At 35.5% G+C, this 25352-nt stretch overlaps 1 protein-coding gene across 1 annotated transcript in view; it reads left to right on the top strand.

Annotated features, from left to right (window-relative positions):
- The window catches only part of NALF1 (NALCN channel auxiliary factor 1), a 434756-nt gene that overhangs the window by 346375 nt on the left and 63029 nt on the right, over positions 1-25352 (top strand). The gene's annotated exons all lie outside the window — the stretch shown is intronic.

The raw sequence follows: 25352 nt of genomic DNA on the forward strand, positions 1-25352 counted from the left end.
ATCATGACACCTCTTCCACCTGTTTTCAGGTTCTGGAAAATCCCTGAATCTTAATAAATCCTACTCATTCTTGTCTTTCTTCATTAGATATTTTTTCTTGACTTTTTAAGAAGTCAAAATGTTTTAAAGACAGTAATTTAAGAAAAGTGAATGTTTTGTCTGCAAGACTTCCTCTACTAACTTCCTTCTTGCACAGATTTTAAACATATTTGGATTTTTTTGTGATTTGATAAACCACTCATCAAAAGGTTTCTGGTTAACATGCCCTTTAAGATACTAAGCTCAATAGTAAAGACTTTGAATAGCACAGAATCTACCCATGCTTTGGTAAATCGTCCAAGTAATAAATTAGTTCCTTGGTTAAAATATTACCTTCATTGTAACTGCATTTTTCTGTTATTATTTTGACTGTTTTAGATTTCTATTGAGTGTATTGCGAGCTTTTATGCACATAATTTTCTTTCTAATTGTTCATGGTTAATATTTAATTTACAGTGGATGTGAAAACCTGGGATTAAGATTTTGCTTCTTACATCATCTATCAAGAAACTAAAATTGGATATCTAAACTATATCTTTACATCTCTAGATGAGTCAGCTATTAGAGAAAATATATTTTTTGATAGAGATCTGGAGTTGAAAATATGGCACAGGAGAAATATAAAACAAATACGAAAATAATAAAGTATACCAAAAAAAAGAAAGTATAATGGTGAATAAAAACCCCATATGTTTCTATGGGAACACTTGATGACTGGTTAATGGAAGAACAGACTTTATACATTAACTTTACTCTGGCATGTAAAGACCAGAAAAGATTTCAAATAAAGAAGAAGATGAAATCAAGCAACAAAGAAAGAAAAAAGATTCGTTAATGAAAGTCTAAATGAAGATCTATTGATGTTAAAACAAACATGTCTGGATTTGTGTTCTATTTCATACACTTTACCATATACATTGCACATGCTAAAGGTTGTAGTTTTGGAAACTTCATGCTGAGGGGATAAGTATTACTGGTATATATGTTTCATACAAATTCATCTCAGTAACTTTTTTTTCCTACTTTTAATACAGATTAGTTTGAACTTGCTATTATTTCCTGTGCTTCTCACACAGTTACCTGTTGTCATATCTATCAGAGGCATTGTGGGAAAGATACGGAATCATTATCTTCTATAAAGTAGGTATGAAAATACCTGAGTCAAATGTGTTTGGGAAGCCTGCAGTCCTTTTTAATGTAGCTAGGCTAATTCAGTAGGAAACAAAAGTGGTTGGTTTTAAGCGAGACTTTTATTCCTTCATAATTCACTGAGACACAAGTGCGTACAATTAACTGAAGCATGTTAGTCTGGGCCAGGCTGTTTCCTCTAAAGTTTTCTATCTTTTTACCAGGGAACTCTCATCACTTTAAATATGGTCCTTCCTCCAGCAGAAGCTTCTAGCTCTACCCAGCTCCTGTATGCTAACATGATAGCAAATTAATCCTAGTATTAGGAGATGATACTAAACTAGAAACACATGACACCTCTGTACAGGTCTGAGCAAAATTGATATAAGGCTTTGACATGGATTTGGTCCTTCATTTGGTGAGGCTGAGATGTATGAATGGAAAATGATCTGTTCTAGCTTGTGGTAGTGTTTGACATTCACAGTGAGCATCTGAACAACATAAAATCATCAAAACAAAAATGGTTTAGACTCAAGAAGCTGAACAGAATGTTCAGAGCAAACTTGTCTGCCTTCTCTTTCCCACTGCTCCCCCACCCTATTCCTGCAAATATTGCTTCAATCGCCTGGTTTCAATCCAAAACAGAGAATCATAAATTTGTTAAATAATTGGGTTTGATGCCAGTTAAATTAAAACAAGAATTACTCAGCTTTAGTGATGCTTCCTGTTTTTTGCTGTGTTTTTCCATGGCAATATTTTTGCATCCTAAGCTTCAGACTGTTGTGTTCTGAGCTCCAGGACCATATCTGCTTAGGAAGTTATACTTAAGTGGATAATTCTATTGTTCTTGTAATCAAGGGCCAAATCACAGTCAAACAACAGAAATAATCTGGAATTATTTAGAAATTATTTGTCCAGTTATACTGACTGTTTTATATTGGCACATTTCTTTAGATTGCTTTTAATTTACTGAAGGATAATAGCAGGAAGTAGGCAAACTTTGCAAAGTTTCCTTGCCATATTCAACCCTGAGAACCTGCAAGTGCTTTCTTGGTAGTTCATGGGTAACAATAGCAATTTGTTTTGTAAAAGTTTAAACGAAGGTGGTATCTGCACTGTATTTGTGGCTGACTCCAGTGGTCCTAATATTATACCAAGTTTTCGTAAGCATAAAGAGGTCTTCAGCAGCTCTGAGTTTAGCAAAATTTCATAACACAATAAGTTTGCAGGGTTCTAGGCAGTCTTACATGTCTTCTGCAGAAGCACTTCAGTTTTGTTCCTTTTAAAAAATATGATAACCAGATTAAAGCTGACTCAAATACCCTGCACGTGTGATTACATTTCATAATCACAGCATGCACGAGTCTAAGTGATACTTTAGTTTCATCCTGCCTGACTTGTTTGTTGCAGTAGTTGGAATTCAAGTGCTGATGGCTTTAAATAGTAGCACAATAGTGATGCAGCTTACTAGATTGTAGCAGGGGAAAACCCAGCATTTTACTGATTTAATGGCTAACTCCAATCTAATCTGAACACGGGATAACCCCAGGCAGCACATTATTTCTAGCAAATAGTGCTGTGGCTGCCTTAGCCTCCGCAACTATTTGTTCTTTATGTTTGGTGGCAGTCACTAACCACTGCTGCTGCTGTAGGAGGCAAGTTCTCCCTTTCTACTCCATAGGATGGGGGTCTACAATGTGAATAAGCCAATGTATCAACTGCATGCACCAAAGGGAGCAGTCGTCTTTTGGACAATTACAAGCACAGTTTCCTTCTTTCACCCACCTACACATGATGCCCATTCCTGTTTTAATGTCAGCCTTCTGTTGGTTAAGCAAGTTGAACTGCCTCATTTTCTGGTCAGATGGGTGCCAAAGTCAGCATCTAGGAGGAGAAAACACAGGAGAAAGGGGCAGCCAATTTTGCTGGAAGTGAGCCATTAGATTGGTTCAGCTTTATCACAAACTCTCACTCTCAGAGATGCAAATGTAAAGCTGGAAGTCTCAGTTTAGGCTGCCAGCGAAGGACTTTGTGCAGAGGCAGCTGACAAGCTGGCCCACATTATCTCTGCTGACTCTGCTGTTGACCCCTGTCAGAAGGGCAGAGTCACCAGCTGGGGACTGTCACAAGATTTGTCATCGTTTGCCAGTCAGTGTCCTCGCTCTGTGATCCCTCCTGCTGAGTTAGGGACTCACTATGGTGCATTCATTTGGCCTTTTTGTTGCACTGAAGCAAAGGTATTTGGCAGAAATCTACAGGATCGCAAAGTTCCCTCTGCATAAGGGAAAGTTTAACAGAGTGGCCATTGGTATTATCCCCTTGTTTACTTTTTGGGAAGCAAGACCAACGTTTTACTTATTTGCTATTCCCAGGAAAAAATTGACTTATAGAGAAGGAGGAAAATTATTATTCCCTTTTTTTTTTTTTTTTCACTCAACTTCTGTGTAAAAGGGAGCAAGAGATCTAGTTCTAGTTCACTGACCTGTTATTTTCCAACTAAAATTCATTCTGCAGTCCCTGTGACACTGGTGAGTTTCAAGGGCAAAAGAGTATGAAACTTAAAGTCTTAATGACTGTGTGAAGGTTTGATCACAGAGTAACTTGTCTGCATTGACTCCTATTAATGGCTGCTGTGAAAGCTAACCTTCAGTGGGTTAGAACTTGCTCTACTAAAATTGGATTGGAAACCTTCAGCTATGATTCATCCATCTTTATATTTATGGTTTTGCACGTTCTGGTTGGAATTAATATGAACATGTGTTTAGATAAATATATGTAAACATGGTAGTCCACCCAACTTCCTGCTGGTAAATCTCTTGTAGCAATGGTGAGACATGCTGACAAAATACTACATTTCAGTAGTATGGTAGGTTACAAATAATGACTATTCACAGCCCTTTCCATAATGACAGGAAATGCACAGCATTATTTTCATTCTCTCTTCTACTGTCTGGGACAGAAGATGAGTGAAGGATGAAAATCCATGAGTGTTTTTTAGCATGGTGTGCCACAGTCATTTTAGCTCATTGTGTAAAAGTAACTTAGAGAGATGAAAGTGCCAGGAGGTTTTTGCAAAGAGACTATCTGCATCTCATATTATTTTCTGTCTCAGGAGTACTCCCCTGCTAGTGAACTCAATAGTTCTATAGTTTCTCCATTGGGAGAAAAGAAATGCATCAAGTCCAAATAAGTTAATTGGCTGTGATGATTTGAATAATTGCATTTACACAATTTACAGACTTTGTTTCATGAGGTAAAAGTGCTACAAAATTCATCTGCTTTTCATTTTAATTCTCCCATACTAAAGTCAATGCAGTATTGCTGGCAATGCAAGGACTATTCCATGTCCCTCCAGACCACAGACAGTAGTCAAAAGCAAGCTGGGAGGATGGGTTAGCAGAAGCCCTGGAGAGCTAGTGTTCTCTTCTTTGCCTGTGGGAAAGAGTTTATTTTGAAACAATGGAAAGTTACCCGAAGCACAACAGAGAAGCCTGTGATCCACTGGGTGTTGTATGCTGGTGGAAGCCTCATCAAGAAAGGGCAGGTAGGGAGGGAAAACAAATAAGAATCTTTAAGAAACAAACACTGTTCAGAACACAGGGAGCTTAGGCCAGGATCAGAAATAGACTGACCTAACTAGACAGGTGAAATCAGAAAAAAATTGAATGTGATAGAAAGGTTCTGCAAATCAGGAAAGAAACCACAAGTTTCAACAGCCTGCTCCTGCTGCAGGCTGGTGACTTCTCAGAGAGTAGGAAATTGAGACGGAAAGATAAATACAGAAATTATTTTCTGCTTATTTCTTATCCTGCAAAGTGTTTCTTATTTTACTATGCAATGAGCAATGGTGATGGAAAACCCTGTACTGATGTGTGTGTTTGATTATACATATTCTGTTCATGTACTTTAGCCTAGAACACCTTTCTGGTGGGGTTTTGGTCATTTTGTTTTTCTAAGGATGCACCTAAGGCTTTGAGATGTAAGGCTGCAGTCCTTACAAAAGGCTCCTGAACACATTTAGCACTGAAATATTTGTACATACTGTCTTTATTCAGGGGAGGGACATGCACTCTTGTAGCCAACTAGAGTCTAGCAACACTTTGTAAAGTGAGATCGCATGTAATGCCATGGAAACAGCAAGATCCTAATTACACCTATAGATTTGCTCCTTCTGTTGGAAAAATTTGACTTCAGGTTCATAACAGATGACACAAACACGACAGGCACTGGTTCTCATGACAACTGCATCATATTTTGTTCTTAGTTTCTCTTGTCATGAAGGCACCAATGCAGAAGTTAACACTATTTAATTGTTTCAACTTAGAAAAATCTTATCCAATAAAATTATAGCTATATAAATGATGCAGATTCTTCCCTTAGTTTAGTAAGTACTAATGCAGTAGCATTTCAGTAGTGTTTGAAGTATAATGTAGCAATTTATGTTAACCTAATGTTAACAGTAAAAATAGTCCCAGTGAAGAAAATTACATCTGTACAAAGACCACATACTGTTGTTTTCCAAGTTTTCTTTCTGTCAGCCTATACCAAGAATTTAGCTTCATTCCTTTGAGGTTTTTTTTTCTTTAGTGTTTGTGGAAAACGGTGTTGGGAATATCAGAACTGAAATAAGAATGAATTTAAATAAGCAAACTAATCTCAAAGAATTGTTATGCTTTCCCCCTTTATTTTCTTACCAATATCTCTTATTCTTCAAAATATCCAAAAATAACACACCTTTATCCTCTGCAGCTATTTCAGTTGCCTTACATGCATTCATACATAATTTCTTGTGGATTAAATAGTCACTTTCCTTTATCTGCAATAAAATTAAAAGAGAAATATAATTTTTTATACTTTTAAAAAATCTCTGTCTCTGAAAAGGCACTCAGGACAGCAACATAAAAGCAAAAGAATTTAATTTAGAAAGTATTTTTGAGAAAAGTTATAATAGCTCCAGGTGCTAAAGGCAATGTGGCCACCAGTTCTGTGAGAGTACATAAGTTTGTCCTTGTAAAAAGACTTGAATACCCCTAATTCTCCTGATGCTGTTATCCATCTGTAAATCAATGTAGTTCTTGAGATTCTCTTCACTGCAGTGTTCAACATTTTAAAATCAAGTCACAAAGCAAAAAAATTAAAAAATCTCCATGAAGAGTATTTTTAACTTATACTTCAGTTGCAAACTTTCTAGAGAAATTATCATTCACCCTTTAGTCTTGTCACTGGTGTGATTACCAGGAACATTAGTATTATAATCTACTAATGTAGATTAGCATCAACACTAGTATTCCAAAAAGACAGACCAAATACCCTCCAGTGATAGAAAAGACATTTTTTCCCTCCATAACCCTGGTGTTGCAAGGTATGCCAGAGCAGGTGAAAGTGATGGAAGGAATAAAGAAAAATTAAGAGTAAATTATAATACAAAACAACAATGATATAGTTTTATTGGTTTTGAGATAGTAAGATAACATTAACAAGATAAATATATTTAACTGTTATAGAGTGGAAAAGATAACAACTGCTAACGACTTTGTAAAGAACCTTGTAACTTTTTCCTGTGCCTCTGTCCCTATTCAGCCCCAGCTGCTACGTGCTCATCTCTGCAAGCCTGAGTAGTCAGAGAAATCACCTCTGACTGCAAAGGGACATTTTCAAGTACTTTGAAAAGACAAGCTTGCAGGTGGACAGGCTGACCAAGACCTGTTCCCAAGATACATTCCCTCCAGTTCACTTTTGCACCTATTTGACATGACAACACATCGGGGACAAATGAAAATACCCATGATCAAACCTTCAGCATCAGTTTCATGAAAAAAGGCATATAGGACAAGATTAAAATGTCCTTTGAAAGGTAATGTCTATTTTTTCTTTTTTTGCCTTAAAGCTGTTGAATATTTTGCGTCTATTATATTACCTTGGATATTAATACCCTACACAGGAGGTTTTTATCTTTTCCTCTCAGACTTATAGTCTTGATTAGAAATGCCTTAACCATCTCATTTCTGAGACTGAAGGATTCAATAGGATGTATGATTGAAGAAAATAGCCAGAAAGCCAGGAATAGTCTTAGAGGTAGCAAAATTATTTTTGCACTCAGGCTTTGAGCAATTATTATTGCCCATGGAGAATTAGAAAAACATAAAGGTATGGTGACCTTTTGACATGCAAAGGCAGTTTTGTTTTAAAACTTTTCTGAATTAAAAGAAAGTAAAAAAAGCCAACTTTTTTTTTTCCTTCTTGGTCTTAATGAGATACAGCTCCATTTTGTTCATCAAAATTGCACAGCTCTGCTTTCTGCACATGGTCTATTCTACTAGCTTCCAATTTCACTCTGTTCTCAGCTACTTGAAAGATGGCTGATGAAGCATGTTGACACCATCTGTGCTTTCAGAAAATAAACTCTTTGATAATAAAAGTAATTTTTATTTTGGAGACAATTGGTGTACCATTTTCCATTCCACAAATAACCTTCTCTCAAAACTCTTCTCACAGCCACCTCAAAAACACCTGGAAAAGAAGCTCCTCACATCAGACTCATCATGGTTAAATGTCTTGCTTACCAGTTTTAGAACTGCCACTGACTTGATATATTGAATTGTTACAGTTCTGGTTTATGTTTCATTTTGTACTTAGCAATTTCTCCCAAGGCTGAATGAATAGAACCTTGAGACAAAGCACTGCACTATTTAGTCTTTGCGATGAAGTATTGTATCTCTACAGATTTATTAGTTCATGAATTAGAGTATCAGCCTTATCATAGAAGCAGTGAGTGTGAAATCAGTTTTTGTCTATTGTGTTGCAGAGCAGAGGCTGAAGAACACTTGCTTGACTTCAGGTATTTTATACATATATAGGCAGATTCAGTTATCTGTATCTAACATAGGAAAGATTAGAGTGCCTTAGTAAATATCTCTGCAGTACCTTGAAATACTGTGCCTTACAATACTAACATAATTAAGGAAACCACTGTGGGGTTTTCTATCATCTAAAAAACAATTAGCAAATATTTCAATTTAAATTTCATTACCTTTTCCCACTATTAGCCAAATTTTTTGGAAAGATCAACTGCAAACAATTTGATCTTATCAGCTTTTTTTCTCAGTTCTGTTGCTCTGATTAATTTTAAAGTTTCTAGCAGAAGTTACATAGTTGATAAACTGTATTTCACAACATCATCAATAAATTAAATAATTGTGATATAGGTGTTATATTAGGCATCATCTTTCTTCCTAAGCATCAAAGTGCTTATTATATATAGGTTTTAGTGCTTATTATATATAGGTTTTTCTCTCTTCATAGTCAATATAGCATTTTATTTGTTTCCTATGGAATCAGAAGACTTATTGAAATGAAAACCATAGTTGCAATCACCTTCAATGGAGAGGCAGAATAATGAACAGAAAGTACAAAAGAACAAGCTTTTTGTAGAAATGTCTTTGTATTTGGGAGAATTATGGTAAGGTTTTTCTTCTTATATTAAGATTTATATTTTGTTCATTGTCATAGCATTTGAATTCAGAACAGTGTCATATTCAGTTTGAAAGCAGTTTGTATACAAATAAACAGAAATTATTCAGAAAGCAAATGCATTCTCAAATGGTAGTGTTACTATAGCTACTGTTGTTCCCTATACTGAAGTAAGAATATGAAGAATTACCCAGATAATGAGAAGAATTTCCCTCAGGTACATATGACTAGCCCATAGATTGTTAGATAATTTTGCGTGGATAATGCAGCTTAATACATTTTTAAATCATCTATACTTATTTTACATTTTCTAATTCAATTGAGGTTTTCTTTTGTGACTTCTGATTGTCAACACATTTTCCAGACATTTTTAGCTTTTTGCAACACTTCTCCAATATAAAACCCTCTTTCAGTACAGTTGTGATGAATAGAAAATAAAGGTGCTCAGTTATTTTTTCTGAACTCATAATTTTTCTATACCCTAAGCCATGAATATAACCTCTAACTTGTCTCAGTGTTAAGAAATCCTGTGTACAGTAATTTTTAACAATATTATCACTGCAACGCTAAGTCCTGTTATCTACCACAAACTTTCTGCTTTAATATAAAAGTCCTATTCACACATGTGTAGTTAAGGTAAGATTTAAAGTGGTAGAAAAACTAGAACTGCAATGTAGATAAACTATAAAAGCATAACTGCAAGAAAAAGAATTTGCATTTTGGACATTCTTAAATGTCTTTTTATTTTCTGGCTTCCAGTACTGAAGACCGGAACCAAGCAATATTCTAGTTTAATGCTTGGGTATTAAATCAGCTTTGAATATCCTAATGATGGACATTTGTTCAGTAAGAAAAATTATTTTTGAGTCTATATAGCCCATGCAAATATTTTCTAGCCCATGCAAATATATTTTAAGAAAAGACCATATTTTTCTGAGACACAATTTTTTGAGAGAAATTTACAGAATGGGAATATTTTACTATTACTTTTACCAAAATCTTAATTTCACCAGATTTATTTCATTTTGATACTTTAAATAATTATTACCTGTGTTGTAATGATGGCATAAAAGTCAGAACTGAGTCTTCTAGGAAACAAAGGGTGAAATGTTGATCCTAGGTGTTGCAATGTTGATTCTAAATTTCATGTCTGTTTTCCAGTTGCTTCAATAATACTGTAGGGCTGGATGAAAATATCTTTTTCTTAGTTCAGAAAAGTTTATACCTTTCTGTGCTGTGCTTAATCTTCGAGCTACTGAGAGATCTAATCCTGCATAGATCCTAATGTGGAAGTCCACAACTATGCATATAGTTTTTGCTATGTTCTTAAGTCATAAATCAATGCCTTTCAGCTATAAACATTGGCAAAATTATCTGATTAATTTAAAACTTTGAAGAGGTTGCCAAGGTAGAGTTTCTCGTCGAGTTATTCTTTCAAAGTTTACAATCTGTAAAAATTTTGAAGTTTCATATTTATTCAATTTTCAGCCTCTAGGCTCAGGACAAAATGCTACTTTCATTTTCACATATTTCCTGAGTTGATGCAACAGATGATAGCTTACCACCTTTTCTTTGTAGGATAAAAGAATGAAAATTTCCTACTTTCAGTGGCCAGCAGCTTTAACATAACTCAAAACCCTTATTAAAGGAATCCCATGAGGAGGAGCAAGTATTTTTTAAAACGCCTAAACCCACTATCCTTTTTTATTCAGTCTTCAGTTTCTTGCTCTGCAAACTATTTTCTAGGCAGCAAAGGTATCTGCTTGAATGGATACCATAACAACCTTCACTTTGTAACAATATTAATATTGTATTTTGTCATGTTTTATTTGCTGGTTTTGAAGACAGAGTGAGCTCAGTTCAGAAAAAGAAAAGGAAAAGTATGCTTTCCCATTTTTTATGCTCCCCCTAATCAATGCTGCTATTTGTGCTTGTGAAAGAGGGAAAGCAAATAAATGATATTTTTCACATAGTCAATTTAATTTTCATTAATAGCAGATCAGTTGAACAGTTCTGCTTCTCAGAAATTTTCCACTGCTGCTATCAGTGATGCAAGTTCTGCAGATATTACTCTTATGACTCTCATTTTCACTTGGTCAATCACACATTAAATTCAAAGAATGTGTAATTGAGGAAAATTGACTATAAATAGGGTAAAATGTCAGGATTTGGTCAATATTAATGGACTTCATGTAATAACTAGTATACTGTGATTTAAGGACTTTTTTAGCCGTAGATACTTAGGCACGAATCTATCCAATCCAGCTTCAAATCCATCCATATCTGTAGTGGGCTGAACCAATTTCTCTCTCAATTTCTTTCTCTTCATCTAAGGACTGTCTCTTAGATGTCTCATTTAAATTACTAGTTCAAATGAATCCTAGGATTTTGAGAATCCAATCATAAAATCCTTTTTGTACTAATCCGGTTCTGACAATGACTGAACGGCCGTGCAGGTCATACTATCCTTAAGGTAATGAGCAGTTTATCACAGAGTCATAGACTGGTTTGGGCTGGAAGGGACCTAAAAGATCATCTAGTTCCAACCCCCAGACAGTGTGGGTAGAGACTCCTTTCTCCAAAACAGGTTGCTCAAACCTTCATCCCATCTGTTCTTGAATACTTTCAGAGATGTGGCATCCCCAACTTTTCTGGGCAGCCTGTTCCAGTGTCTTACCACCTTCACAGTAAAGAATTTCTTCATGATATCTAATCTAACCTACTCTCTTTCAGCTTGAAACCATTGTCCCCTGTCCTGTCACTACATCCTCCTGTCACAAACAAAATAACTATTTAGCAGTTATCCGTAAGATTAATCTTGTAGATTTCCCCGTGTTTCTATCTACTCCCAGGATATGGTGTTTTCCCAGGAGGTAGGAAAAAGCAAGTACAGATTCTGAGATTCACAGAACAAAATACAGACCAAACAGTCACTGTATATGTTACAATACTCTACTGAGCAGCATTCAGCTACAATATTTAGCTAATTCTTGAACTGTGCTGTTGTTTGGTTAGAGCACCCTTAAGATATATTCAAAACCTGGTCATACTCTACATATTGAATGTGACCAGTAACTGGGCTATGCCTGCTGCCTTTTGGATTATTTATCCACCAATATTCATCTAATAGTGTTGTTGGTATGGATTTTCATAAACCATAACATGCAAAGTTTAAAACAGAAAAACGTGGGATATTACATACTTATGCCTTCAGGAATAGAAATATCACCATATAACTTGTCTGGTCAGAAAACCAAATTTGGAAAACAACAACACTACTACTACTACTACTATTATTATTATTATTATTATTATTATTATTATTATTATTATTGTTATTGTTGTTGTTATTACTACTATTACTATTCCTATTATTCAGTGGAAAGCAAAGTATTTATTTCAATACAATATTTGAAATAATTAATTTATCTGATAACAGATGTGCCAACTAGAACTACGTATCATAAAATATTTTAAAGCTGAATCCTAATCCTTTCAATAGTGTTCTTTGAAGGAAAGTTGGAGGTTTCACAGACCTAGAGATCTGTTGTGCTCTGATGCATTTGACAGTATAGAGACCTAATGAGCTTTCAGTGGAGATCTTGGGGAGCTGAGCAGGGGAAATTGAAGAGCCTTGTTTACTAACAGAAGTTGTTTGATATTGATTTAATGTAGCACAATTGTGTCATGACACTACTTGACATCCACAAATATTTCTTCAGGGGGGTTGGTTTTTTCTTTTTGCTTTTTCTTTTCCCTAAAGAAGGAGTCAAATGAAAGTTAATAGGAGGATAATTTGATATAGCACTTTGTGCGTGTCTTGTAGCATAGGGTTATTTTGCCTAAATGGTTATTTGTTTCCATAACAGTTCTTTACATCTGCTTAGGATATTACAGGGCTTGTTTAAAGTAGATATATCAATTATCAGGGCCACTTTCATGTAACACTTCTATGATGTTTTCATTTCAAATCCAACCAACACTTTATGAGCAACCTTTGTAATCTGTGCATGAAGAGCAAAGGTAGAGGTAGTTTTGTCAACTACTGCCTTTATGGTAAGTGCTTCATTGTTTGCATTCTACTGTAAAAAATACCTTTAGAGAAGTTCAGCATAAGTAAAAAAAAAAAAAAAAAAAAAAAAAAAAAAAAAATTAAGGTTCACCCATTTACTGTATTTCAGAATTACTTTTGCTGCTACTTATTGGTATGATGTAAAACAGACGCATTTGGCGACCACACTTTCCCATACTACATACATATGTATTTTACTTTCTTCTCTATATTCTTCTTTATATTGTTCTAAGACTTTTGTAATCCTTCTTTTTGATTTCTAATGACTTCCATCAGTTTGGAGATAAAATTAATGGTACAATTGCATGCATATCTGTGTTATGTTTTCCTATTGTTACCTGTGGGTTTCTTTGTTTGGGTTTTTTTTCCTCCTATACAGCAATTAGATTTATTTGAGTATTACATTTTTTTGACCTTCAGAATATTTAGGAATTATTTCTATATTTTAAAAATTAAAGTAAGCATGGAGCTTTTTCCTTTTTTAAAAAGTATTATTCTTTCTCATTCTTGTTTTAAAATTACAAGTACAAAACAGATTAATATGGTGTAAAGGCTTCTTTATTCTCCTAAGAATTGCAGTATTCTAATGTTAACAAGTAGCTTTTGAAATACATGTAATGGATGTAAAATTACAGACAGGAAAAAACAGTGGATTTTCATGAAGCTGAACAGCACATGCTCTGAAACTTTTTTAAATTAAACTGTTTTTTTTAAAGCAGAATTCAAAACATCAGACAAATTCTGTATTTCTCCAGTCTTACAAAAAATGTTACCATTTAAACAAAGAAGAGATTAAATTTCGGATAATAGGAAGCTATGCAATGAAGTAACTGATGTTTTGTTTTCTTCATCTTTGATAATATCAGAAGGTCTTTTCTGCCTATATAAAGAGGCAGAATGAGGACATATGACAAACAACAAAATGGTGCTGTTTCCTTACACTTCATTAAGAAAATTATTATAACCCCACTTTTTTTTTTTTCATAAACAACAATTTATAGTATGTATTAGCTCCTCTTTCAAACTGTTTTTCTATAACCAGTTTGGAAGGATTTTCACTGATTTATGTAGTGAAAAATTAAATAAGTTACAGGGCTTTCAGATTACTGCCTTCATAATTCATGAGGATTTATTACTAAGAACATTTCTGTGAGGAAAATAGCTCAACTAATAAATAAAAATGATTGCTGAAATCTTCAAAGCACATAAATATCAATGAAGCTGTATTGATCAGTTTGTTATATAAAAGAATCTGAACTGGAAAGCAGAGTACACATGGCATTCAGTAAAGAGCTATTCTTGTTGGTTATACTGTAGAAAATTCTGTCTAGAAAAAAATCAGGTACATTGATAGCAAATACATCTGAGAAAAATAATTAAAAGCAAGGTACTTGAAATTATTTAAGTAGAAATATTTCAAGAATATTAAATATAAATCTTTCTACAACAAATGAATGTTCTCAATCAATGTTCTCCCAACACAGAGGTGGGTCCCAGCCATGAGGGTCTGTTCATTCAGAGATTAGAACTTTTTGGTATTCCAAATGAAGAAGCAGTTTATTGTAGCCATAATTTAATGCTGAGATGTGTTGTGCCTGTGAGAAAAGCAAGAGGAAATAGTACTTTTGAGATCCTATCAACAAAAATAGACATCGGATAACCCTCAGAAAACTCTGTGATGAAAGGGATGTGCCTGTCTAATTCTCAATATCAGCTGGTGGATGCAGACATTCCTGGCCCTGTGGGGAACTGTAAAATGCACTCTGAAAGAAGTTGTTTGTGTTGCTTGTTCTAGGGGAAAAAAAATCAAATCAGGAGAAGCTTACTTTTAGAAAAACATTCGTGAAAAATTAAATCCTTCTTACTCAAAGCTGGTGAAGACTTTTAATTACTTATAACACAACAGAAAATAAAACACACTTTTAAAACTTATAAAAGTTTTAAAAGCTTTGTTGTTTTGCTAGCTGATGAAATTGGTGCAATATGACTCCTTAAGATGGCAAATTCATCTTAGGAACTGCAGAAATATTGAAAATAATATTGAAGTATGGATTATAGGTTTTTTCATAAAATTCTCTTAAAAGTTTATTACTGCTGTTTTTGTTGTAACAGAAAAGTTTTGGAATTCAGAAAAATGCAGAACTAAACCAAATGCAACAGGCTTTACAAGCAGCGCTGTCTAGGACTTGAATATTTGCTTATATAATACTACTGGTTGGCTTAATCAAATAAGGGAATAAACTGTCCATTTTGGTTTGTCATATCACTCTACCAGGAGCCAAAACTGGACTGCAAGATTTGATAAATAATATGGTTAAAAATAAAGAGATTTAAGCCAAATTTCCTTATATAGACTGCTTCTCTATTAAGAAAGAATGGACAGTTACTCTTGTGAGTAATAGAACACAAGAGAAAAGCAACTCAGGCTTTAAAGCTTAAAACATGAAAGCCATGCATGTTTTTCTAAACTAAAGCACACTACGAATCAATAAAAGTGGTACTGAAGTAGGTTTTTTATCCGGTACTCAGTGAGTAACAAGTGATTTTGCCTTTTGGCACTTATTAAGTTTACTTCCAAAGAAGACATGAATGTTCCAAAGTACATAATTGCCTAGAAGAAACACTGAGGAGTTTCAGAAAGCCAATTCAATGTTTCAAGAAAATAATACTGAAGCTTTAGCTAATCTAGCTAACATGTTTTGCATAGACACTACAAACCTTGTAATGTTTTCTACTGAGTCACATTTTTCACAATCTCCCATGCAACAAATTTATCTAGTATTCATCCGAATAAGTGTAACACCTTACAGATGACTTAGCACGCCTATTGGCATGTTGAAACTCTGTGATGCAGCATTGCATTTCGTATAAAGTCCTGCTAACTGGATTAGGAGTGTGTAACTGGATAACTGCATGCCTGACCAACTTGTGAAGTCCTTATTTTTCTAGGTGTGCACAGGTTTAATAACTGAACTGAAGTTAAACTGATCTCTAGTGGAACTGTAATAATCAAAGTCCAAGGAGCATTTTTAATTCTATGGACCTGCTCCTATGGTCTTCCAATTAATTGCATTTTCCAACAGGTTTTATACTTGAGTAAGTCTTTATACACACAATCATACTGTAAACAGGATCAAGATAGTGAGAAGCTTCTTCTGTTTTGTATAACCTTTCCAAAAATCTGCATATCATTATGCTCATTGAAAAGTAGAAGAAAGTACAAAGCAGACAAGTTAATAAGCTGGTTGAACTCTACAAAGGGAATTGTGGACTCAGATAATGTAATAAAAATTGGGATTTTTTTCTACTCCAGTCACATGCTTAGACTTGCATACTGCAATTTAGAGTGCCACAATAATATTAGTAGTATCTGAAAGAGAATGCTGTTAATGTGAATGAAATTAGTACTGCTTTATGATTATATTCGGACAATTGATATCTATATTTTATCTTCTTCTAGTTATTTAAAGCGCTGTGATTGTCATTCTTCTGTGTGCAAAGCAATAATGATTACAAGAGCCATTAACAGTGAGAAGTTATGAGCAGTTTCTCTCAGCACTCATAGGCAGGCTGACCTTCAAGAAGTTGGTCTACCTTTGGACAAATTAAGAATGTGGAGTCCAATATCCTCTTTCAAACAGTAAACAGTGAATGTTCACAGAGGAGCCTGGGAACAAGTCAAGTACACAGGAGTATTTCTCCAGAAAACACCTGCACCTTCCAGCAATTTGTGGGTTTCTGAAGCTAGAGAACATATCTTTGTATTTAGCAAACTTTTGTATATTTTCCTGCATAAATTTGCCCTTGAAAAACTTTACTTACTGCTTTTCCACATAAGAATACTGATTATGCAAATGTGACTTTTTTCACAATAATAACTTTTAAATTACCTGTTGGTCAGTTAGGAATAAATTCTTCAGAGCAGCATATTCTTAACTGTTCCTCCTTTATCATATAAGGCAGGAATTAAAATATACAGCTTGCACAGGTTATGCACGAACATATTTTTGCCAAGCTGGCCACAGTGATATAAAGCATTACTGTCTCCATCTGTCCAATTACTACTTCTGCATTCTGAACACCATGTTATTAAGAAATCTCTCCTTGTTCATAAAACAAATTAACTTAAATCACCCTCTCTAGTGATTAGTCTGAACTTTTTTATTATACAAGATAATATATTGTGTTCATACTATCATTTCTGGCATATCAACTGTCACATCTGAAATCTCCAGCACAGAAGAAAGAGGCTGTAAAGTCTGACTACAATGGTAAAAGTGACTACCTGCAAGTGCAGTTTTCTTTGGTTTTGATTATAATTTTTAAAAAATTAAAAATGTTAAAACCCCCCAACACTTTTAAGTAATAAAAGTTATAGCATTAATTGCATTTAGAAGGTTGTTGCATATGGCCAAGATCTGAAATATAGAGTATTAATGTAGGAAACAGGATTACTTTCTGAAAATTTTACCTTGGTTCTATTTAAACAATAAAGAAATATAAGTGTTCTTTTTTCACTAATTCAATTACACCAGTAGACCAAGAAAAAGGCAGGATAGCTCACAAATTTTTTTAAGTCATCCTTACTTTTTCTTTGCCTTCAGAGTGATTTCAAAGTAATTTAATTTAGGGTTTTAGGATCCATTAAAATGGGTTTTCACTGGGGAAAAAAAAGCTGTGAGATTTTTAATTGTTTCATGAAATTTCAGGTTTTCGTTAGCTCAAACATTTTCAGTCAGTGATAGCTCTGAGGGGTGAATGTTTGCTGTTGGAATGGATTAACAGGAAAAAAAAATTCCTCATTTGTAAATTTGGCTTCACAATAGACATCAATACTTGGTGCAGTTAAAGGCAAGACACTATTGCAATTTCTGTTATTTTAGAACTTGTTTTCATTTTTAAAGTCAATTAGCATTAACCATATCTCAAAAAACACAGGAATGCAATTTCTCTTATTTGACCAATACGGTTACTCAGTTCTTAATTATATGAACTGTTGGATTTTTTAAATTATTTCCTGGAAAATGTATGTCCATTTTTGTATAAAAATAAATGTGCTTATACACTCACACGTGCACACACACACACACACACAAAGACACAGATTTATTGCCATTTTCAGGTAGTTTTGAAAATTTCTTTTGTGTTTTTGCTTAGCCATTTTCCCTAGATGATAACCTGAAAAAGTAGATTAAATCAAATTAGAGAAATACTTCCATACTAATACATCTATATATGTTAAAATTATGTTAAATGATTTAAATTATTTTTTTAGTGCTTTGTAGGCTAGTGCTGCAGCATGTTTCTTAATTTCTGTCCCTGACTAACCTAATTTTTATTGATCTCCACAGTTAAGCAATATTTAGATAATTAATTTCTATTCTACACTGGTTTACATTGGTTTACATCATCTTTTTTCCTCCTCTGTACAAATTATTAATTTCTACTCTATAAAAGCTGTATTACGTAAAAGTCTGAAAATTTTAGTGTATTATCCACTAAAAAAATCTGCCAATTCTTAGGTTAAATTTTTAATTCCTTTTTAATGCGAATGCATTAAAAACATTAATAAAAGCAGTTTCAATTACAATAGAAAGTTGTCTTGTAAATATGCTCTTTTTAAAGGAATGATGTTAGAGGAAATTTAGAATGGTCATTCTTAAGGCAGCATTTCTCTTCTTGTATTCTTTTTTTTTGTTGTTGTACAATTGAAAAATGTCAAAGATAAATTTTCCCAATTAAGACCATACTTGAATAAATGACACTGAAAAAGGTTAGTGTCACTTTTTTCTACAACTTTTCATATAACAAATGCAATTTTAAAATTTATTTATTTTCTAATGCTGATTAACTTGAAGGTGCTCTGACCTGAGTAAGAGAGGGTGGAAGATTGCTCACAGGTATTTGTGTGAATCTGTCTTGGTCCTGTCATTGTCTGCATGAAGGAATGTACAGTCATCTTGAATAAAAATAGAAAAGTGATGAGTTTGGTGGACATGTATAAACATTTCTCCCACATCAAGCCTCCAGCTATTTTATGAAAAGGCAGCTCACACAACCAAATGAAGAAATACAATTCTTTACTATTTCAGAGTAAAGGAAATTCATCTAAATCACAAATTTATTTTATCAGTAACAGAACACCTTCAGAGGAGCAAAGACTTAGAAATTAAGCATTTATTTACTTGTTTATCTTACCTGAACTTTTTCAGCCGTTGACTACAGTTGCAGCAGCTCACCTAAACCAGTAATTAAAATACTTCAAACATTTTCTGGTTCTGAGCTTAGATAATGGTCTTGTGTACTGCACCCTGGAAACAGTTCTTCATCACTCAACACCCCAAAAACTTCCTAGGCATTGTCCAAAAGCTTTGAAGTTGGCATAAATCAAATACACTCTAGGGAGTGTACTGGCAGCTAGCAGACAAAGATCAACTTGCCTCTGGCACTGTTTTATTTAGCCCACCAGTACAGATGGGGCCATAGCAGAGCTGCTCTAGATGGAGTTCTCATGTTCCGTTTTATTCTGTAAATACCTCCTATACTGACAGAAACAGGAAAGCCTCACCCTCGATTTTTGGTGTCGCTTATTATGAGAAGTGTCTTTGCTTATTTGTTGATTAATTAATACCAAACTGTAAGAAAGTAAATTCTTCATTGTACCTGCTGCATTCAATATGTTCAGACTGTAGCTTCAAAGCAAGCAGTAACTTATTAGATCTGACAGTGTGACTTTAAAAGGGCACTATAACCACAGATTAGCTTGATGTGGAGGTCAACATCTTGTTTTGCTTCACTAGCTCATGAGCCAATAATCTTTGTTCTAAATGAGAGTAGTTGTTTTGGGTAGCATCTGATAGAGGGCTCTAGTCCCAAGGTCAGAGAAACAAAAAGCATGTGAAATGGAATCCATCATTATATCATAATACCATCATATACCTTAAGTTTAAAAAGCAGCAACCACCTTAACTAAAACAATCAGGAGGACAACTCCTGTTCTCCCATTCATTTTTCTATTAGTACCTTTAGACCTGGAAAATAAAGGGAACAATGTAGGTGTCTTTAAAAGAAGAAAAGGAAATTATATGAATTTTCTCATTTTATTTAAACATGCAAGTGAACCTTGAAAGTTGAAGATTTCAATTATATGGTCATTTGGCTTCTCTGAAACTGATGGTTTTCACCCTGCCCAAATTGCCATTCCCTCATTTGAGAGAAGCTATTACAGATTTCAGCCTAACAAAGATTTCTACGCCAACCTGTCTTTTGCAGAGAAAAAAAAAAATATTCAGTCCATCTCTCAGTCAGCGACATATTAATTACGATTATAACATGTAGAGGGAATGAAAGCTGCTTGCTAAATTCATAATCTGCTTCAGATGTACGTGTATTAAGATTCATCTAAGAATAATTTTTTGCCCTTCTCTGATGGAACATTGAGTTCCTTCACTTACTCAAATGTGAGCTGTCTCATTTTAACACAAAATGATCAACCACAGCATGGATATGTGCTTTCTATTTATATTCTTGATGTCATTCATCTGTTGATCAGAATAAAAAGCCATCAGCCATAAAGTCTATCTGTTCATTTTATCAGATACTCTTGCATTTGAAAATATGACGGATTATATCTTACTTTATCAACCAAAGAAAAAGAAACAACATATCAAGTTAGATTTTTCTATTAGTCATTCTCAATATTGTTGTAGCGTGCTTTTATACTTTGTAATACTTTGTAATAGTTTTGATTTTGTATCCCCTTATTCTCCCCAGATGATGTACCCCCTTTTTGTACCCCCTTCCTCTACCTGTGTAACCATTCTCCTGTGTTGAGATAATTCCCCAAATCCCCGCCCTGGCTCTCTGTCAGTCACTCAGCATCCCATCCCCTCTATCTAGATCTTTCGGTCAAAGCCGTCGAGTGATTTACCCAAAGCCAGGAGTCAGCCCCCCAAGGATGATGTTATACGCTATCCCAAATGTCCATCCCTAAGGCTGCATCCCTGGAGGGTCTTTATTGGTCAGCAAATGTATCTACCCTCGGTTTCCTCCCCCCCTTTAAATGTAACCTTGAGATTCCTTTGTTTCTCTCTGAGCATGGTGCCCACTGAGGTGTGGGGCCCCCTGAGGAGCTCCGAATAAACCTTGGATGGCCCCCTACCCAGAGTCAGCCTTTTACCCTCTACCGATGTCTCCATTGTCTCTTCTGATGCAAAGGCGACAAGCCCAGATGCCCTCAGTACCCTCGGGGCACCAGAGAGTGTCCCCCCGCTGTCGGTCACTTCGGGGCTGCCCCCCCGCTGTTTGCCGACCCGGGGCTGGCCGGGGTTCACTGGGAGGCACCCAGAGAGACGGAGACAAATATGGTGTGATAAAACCAAACTCTATTTTCATGAAAGCTCATTTTTGATTTTGATTATAGTGAACAGAATGATACTGCCATCCAAGAAATCTCTTATATTCAAACAACCACACAAACAACAGAACATCTTGAAAGACAATAATAGGAATCCCTTTTTCAAGGCTGAAAATGGCCACAATATAGTCATAAATATATAGTAAGAAACTGGAAAGTTATTCCACACCAGTGACTGTATGTATTCAGTTAGATTAGTTGGTTAGTATTACTCTGAGCAGCAGCTGTAGAGACAAAATAAATGTCAGTAAAATCTAATAAAAGCACACAAACAGCAACAGTTTAGAAAGAGCCTGTTCAGCAACTCACAGTTACACTCACATAGCTCATTTATACGCCAAATACAAATCATCTGTTTTTATGGAACATGTTCTTGCCACACTGTTCTCATTATTCATTTCTACAGAGTCTTGGAGCAGCCACTTCAGCCTCAAGAGCTGGGAGGGGACCTCATCAAAGTGCATAAATTTATGAAAGGAGGCTATCAAGGGGATGGAGCCAGGCTCTTCTCTGTGGTGCCAGGCAATAGGACAAGAGGCAAAGGGCAGAAACAGATGCATGGGAAGTTCCACCTGAATATGATGAAGAATTTATTTACTGTGTGGGTGACCACACACACTGGAACAGATTGCCCTGAGAGGTTGTGGAGTCTCCCTCACTGGAGATATTCAAGAGCTATCTAGACGAAATCCCCTGCTGGGTGCTCTGGGATGGCCCTGTTTGAGCAGGGAGGTAGCACCAGATGACGCATTCTGACCCACAATTCCAACCTTGCCCATTCTGTGATCCTGTGATTTCAATAAGTCTTCTAGAAGATATTTACTGAATTTGATTCCTTTCCTATGCAATTATTAACTAGTTCTAGTAGTAGTGAAGCAACAGAACTGTCGTTTCTACATCCTACTGTGGATATTTTTCTTAATGTCTATCTGTATCCTCAAGTGCTTAATTATGTTGACTTGGGCAGCTGTGAAATGCTTGTCTATTTTCTTGTAGCCCAGTTACAATGCTTCTTTGATGTACAAAACTAGCAATTCAGATAGCCTGAATTTCTTAACATCAGACAAATGGCTGGCTCCTAAGAGCTGGTAGTAAGAGCTGGTAGTAACACATATATTAATATAGTAGTAATATATAAATATATATATGTGTGTATATATATATATATATATATATATTAAGGTATCTGTTTCAGAAGGGTGAATAGTATAGAACATGCCAGCTCTTCACAAGAACACAGTATCTGGCACGTCTATGTGTTTCATATCAACTACCCAGAACTTCCTCTCTGACATGGCAGTGAAATTCAGGGGTCTTGCTTCTGCATCTGATAGAGGACTTTCTGGTAAAATGTCTTTTTGTTGAATGTACTGGATCAGAACTTGAACTTCTCATGGAAACCTAGCAGTTCTGGTAAAGCTTTCAGTAGATCTGGTAAAATTCAGTTATAAAGGACATTAATTACAGAATGAATTCTGTTTGGAGAAAATGAACAGAACATTATAAAATTCAGCTCCTTTAGTATTTATGGGTTTGGATATAAATTTTCTTTGCTTTTGATCCAGATCTTTGCCCTTGTTAGTACCATTTCTTGAGTTCCTAATCTGACAAAAACCCAAACAAAAAAAAAATCCCACACCAGGATCATAATCCATCCAGTCTAAACAATCTATCTATAGATTTTGAGAAAAGAAAATGGAAACACCAGACAACAGCAGTGCCAGGCCCACAATATGACTTTGAAATAACATATGCAGTATCTCAGAAGGTAATTTGAAACTAGGCCTTCAGAAGAAGCAATTTCAGCCATTATTTGATCATTTGCAATTTTCTTCTTTGTTAAGCAGAAGAAGTTAGGGGTGTGAAAGAACTTTTCAATTGCATTTTCCACTCCCACTTTATTTCCTGCAAATATGCTGATAGGAATATAAAAGGAATCTGTATCTTTAAAACTGAACTTGCTCTTTTTTGAGGAAACTATTTCCAGAAATGCCACTATAACTGCCAGTTCCTCAAACATATGCTCAAAGACTACCGGAAGACTGTCTTCAGAGTCTTAGGCTAACAATCATAAAATGATGCTGCAAAGTACCCACTTGTGTTTAAACATGCAAACAGTCATTATACATACTTTCTGACTGTGGTTCATAATATCTGTCAGTTTCTGAGCAAAATTGTAGCCAGTTAATAACACATTCATTCTTTATAATATGAAAACCCAGATGGGAGAAGGTTTCTCTCAGTGATTGCCATTGTGTGCTTATTAAGTATAGCAGAAAAAAATTCATTAATCAAAACATAATTTGACAAATTCTTGATTATACCAATATGACTAATTGGAAAATAACAGTCATTCAGGAAAAAAGGTACAAATTTAGAATATGACTTTGCATATTTGATTGTGGTTAATAACAAGCTCAATATAAAATCAAAATACAGGCTTTGGAAAGCTAGATAATTTGTGTTAGACTGCATCAAAAGCAAAGGTATGTTATGGTAAACAGTGATAATCTATTAGTCAACACTGAATAATCAGAATTTTATCTCTTTGGAGATTTCTGTCGTAACTTCAAGTGCTCGAGCAAAAGACTTTGCAAATGTTATAGGTTGACCCTCTTTAGATTCCAGGTGCCATGTACAAAGGTCCCTCAAAGATACAATCACTCTCTTTCTCAGCTGGACAAGGGAGAGAACATATATTGAAAGGCTTGTGGGTCAGGATAAGGAGAGGGAGAGATCCTTCACCAGTTACTGTCATGGGCAAGACTCAAGTTGGGGAAATTAATTTAACAACAAATCAGACTAGGAAATGAGAAATAAAATGAAATCTTATCACACCTTTCCCCTAACCTCCTTCTTTCCAGGCTCAACCCCATTCCTTATTTTCCCTAATTCAACCTACCAACAACACAGGGGAGCAGGAAATGTGGACTGTAGTCAGTTGATCACAGCTTGTCTCTGTCACTCCTCCCTCCGTAGAGGGAGGACTTCTCACACTCTTCCCCTGCTCCAGTGTGGGGTCCGTTGCATGGGAGACCAACCTTCATGAACTTCTCCGGTGTGAGTCCTTCCTATGGGCTGCAGTTCTTCACAAACTGCTCCAGTGTGGGTCCCTGCTACAGGATGCAGTCCTTCAGGAACAGGTTGCTCCAGAGTGAATCCCACCATGGGATCAGAGCTTGTGCCATTAAACCTGCTCCACTGCAGGCTTCTCTCTCCATGAGGCAACAGGTCCTGCCAGGAGCCTGCTCCATCATGGGTTTCCCATGGGTTCACAGCCTCCTTTGGGCACTGACCTGCTATAGCATGGGATTCTCCATGGGCTACAGGTGGATCTCTACATCTACATGATACTCCAAGGGCTTCAGAGAGAAAACCTGCTGCACTGCAGTCTGTACCATGGGCTGCAGTGGAATCCCTACCCCAGCACCTGGGGAATCTCTTCCTCCTTCTTCTTTACCATCCTTGGTATCAGCAGAACTGTTCCGCTCACATGTTCTCATGCCTCTGTCCGGGCTGCTCTTGCACAGCAGTTTTTTACCCCTTGTTAAATCTGTTATCCCAGAGGTGCTACCACCATTGATGGATTCACCCTTGGCCAGCAGTAGATCCATCATGGAGTCAGCTGGGATTGACTCTTTTGAAAATGGGGGAAGCTTCTAGAAGCTTCTCACAGAAGCCACCCTGTAATTCCCTCGCTACCAAAACCTTGTCACATAAACACAATACAGCTGGATATTGCTTCAAAGGTTAATTGTTTTCCAAGAGTTATTCACAGTGATATTACTTCTGCATGTCCCTACTGATACATGCTATTAAAGTAATTTTATTTCTTCATTAAATTTGTAGAGATAAAATTGTCTATTTTCAGTTGAAGTGTTTTCCGTCTGCAGATTTGACAGCGTGTTCCTTTGGTGTATTTAAAAGTAATAGGCAAGGGATTCAGTAACACACATTGCTACTTTGGCTCCTAGAGTATTTTGAATCCAGTGGTAAAGCATAGTTTATTTGGAGGCTATGCATAAGAAGTGATTGAAAACGCTCTAAAAGAGAAAATTATTAATTGAACAATGTAAGAAGTTTATCAGCAAAATTGTCTCCATGTTATTGGAAAAGTAATTGTACATTCTGCCATTTGAAGTTGTGATATTTTCACAGAATAGAATATCCTGACTTGGAAGAAATCTGCAAGGATCATCAAGCCCAACTCCTGGCCCTGTGCAGGAC

This window comes from Pyrgilauda ruficollis, unplaced genomic scaffold (genome assembly GCF_017590135.1).
Source record: "Pyrgilauda ruficollis isolate IOZ18807 unplaced genomic scaffold, ASM1759013v1 scaffold22, whole genome shotgun sequence".
NCBI lineage: Eukaryota > Metazoa > Chordata > Aves > Passeriformes > Passeridae > Pyrgilauda > Pyrgilauda ruficollis.